Source organism: Cryptotermes secundus, unplaced genomic scaffold (genome assembly GCF_002891405.2).
Source record: "Cryptotermes secundus unplaced genomic scaffold, Csec_1.0 scaffold991, whole genome shotgun sequence".
NCBI classification, from domain to species: domain Eukaryota; kingdom Metazoa; phylum Arthropoda; class Insecta; order Blattodea; family Kalotermitidae; genus Cryptotermes; species Cryptotermes secundus.
In genome coordinates this window covers 388,810-391,018 of record NW_019722444.1, presented here as the reverse complement: position 1 = coordinate 391,018, position 2,209 = coordinate 388,810, and positions in this window count along the sequence as shown.

Here is a 2,209-nt window from a genome sequence, read left to right as displayed (position 1 = left end):
ATTGGCCTTGTGGCTGTTGACTCGGCACATAAATAATAAATAATTAAATTGAATTGAATTATTGCGGGCACACGTATACAGTATAACATTTTGTCGTGGAATACCGTATTTACGCATGTGTAGGCCGCGTGCGTGTATAGGCCGCAGCCCAATTTTCAGACAGAAATTACAGAAAAAATAATTTTCTTGGAATATTATTTCAGGAGTAGAACACCCTGTATTACTAATTATGAATATATTTTTTTTAAATGAAGTGTGATTTCGAATATTTCGAATATAAGCCGCACCCCAGTTTTCCTCTTGAATTTTTTGCAAAAAATGTGCGGCCTATACATGCGTAAATACGGTATATTTTTGTCTTCCCAAGCGTGTGGCCATCAACGGCAGGAGTACACACGGTACTTCTGCAGGTACATTGAAGAGAATTTTACCGGCAGCTTCTTGAACTTCTAAGGGCTCCTTTCCTTTCCTTTCCTTTCCTTTCCATCTAATACACTTATTACTATAAGGATAATTATTCTTTTGAGATTATTATTATTTTATTATTGTTGCTATCATTATAATTTGTTTACAAAGGCAAAAATAATACCGTCTAATGTGACTATTTAAGTTTTTTCACTTGAGGATTTATCTCCCGTACATGTTTCGATCCTTACGGATCATCCTCAGAGGGTATCAATACTTTCGGAAACTACTATTACAATAGATGTTAATTGTATGGATACACATATGATGTCTAAAATGCACAATATACGCATGTTCAACCTTCCACATTCACATTCGTATAGGTGGCTGGTCCTGTGCCGCCTGTTTATCTTGCGAAAGGAGATCCTTAGTATTTCCGTGTTTATTCGTTTGTTTACTTTTCTGCGTTATTGTGTTTTCCCCAGTGCTTGACTTTATATTGTGATTCTGTATTTCAGCATCCCGTTGCAATTGTTCACATTAGCGTCCATTTGTCTATAATCCGTCTAAATTGCAACACTTTTTATTTTACACTTCAGTACACTCTTCAACTCTACATGTTTCGGCCTCAAATGGCCATCTTCAGGTGTTTTTTTACAGATATTCAATTAAGATTGTGTCAAAACTGCTACACTGTTTCACTGTTCCAATTCATTTAAAAAAACACGCTGCAGTCTTCTTTTTAATTAAAATGAGATAAAATTCTTTTACAATTTGTTACTTATTGTTTTACTTCACTCAGGGTGTCGTCATTTCCGTAAAATATATTAAGATGTTTTCCTTGGCAGCTTGTTCCTCACATTAGTTATTTGCTCCTGGTTTGTGTTTCCTCCTCAACGTGTGGTGTTGTCTTTACTAGTGAGTGAAACAGTGTAGCAGTTTTGACACAATCTTAATTGAATTCATCATTCATCAGTAATCTGTCAGACGACAGGTCCACAGTCTCTTCCAAAACAGTTTCTCCACTTAATGCGATCTTCTGTTTTTGGAAAGAGGCTATCCAGGAAAAGTGATAATGTGGTAGTTTTTCCATTTGCTTTCCACATCGCAGTACAACAGCCGTTCAAACCACTCTGGTCACGCCTGTTGCTATACGAACTTGAACCATCTCGAGCATCATTTTCTCTGTGCTTCAAGTCGCTGCTGATGACGCTGCTTCCGACATCAGTTTTCGGTGTCTCTCTTCGTCTGATGCCTACCCTTTGACCTGTCCAGCAAGGGAGGCCCTGCCAGTAGCTACGCTACCGCTGGTATAGCTCTCAGGGTCCTTGGCATACTCAAACCCCCTCACCACGATAAGGTGGAGACACCAACGAGGGGGCTTAATTGAATATCTGTAAAAAAAAACACCTGAAGATGGCCGTTTGAGGCCGAAACATGTAGTGTTGCGTGTATTGAAGTGTAAAATAAAAAGTGTTGCAATTTAGACGGATTATAGACAAATGGACTTTATATTGTGTTTGTCCATAATGTAATTACTTGTATCTACACTGTGCTCTGTCTGTAATTGGCCTTGCGGCTGTTGACTCGGCACATAAATAATAAAGAATTGAATGGACTTGAATTATTACCTTGTTATTTTTGTTTACTTTGGTTTGAAATTATGCCCTTCTGTTCTGGAAATTGTTGGTCTTCGAGTCCCTGCTCGGTATAACAGAGACTTTGCATTGTTCAATGTTTGCTCCTCGTGTAAAAATTGTCCCTCTGCCAGATGCGCAGCAGCTGCTGATGTTGTCTGCAGGGA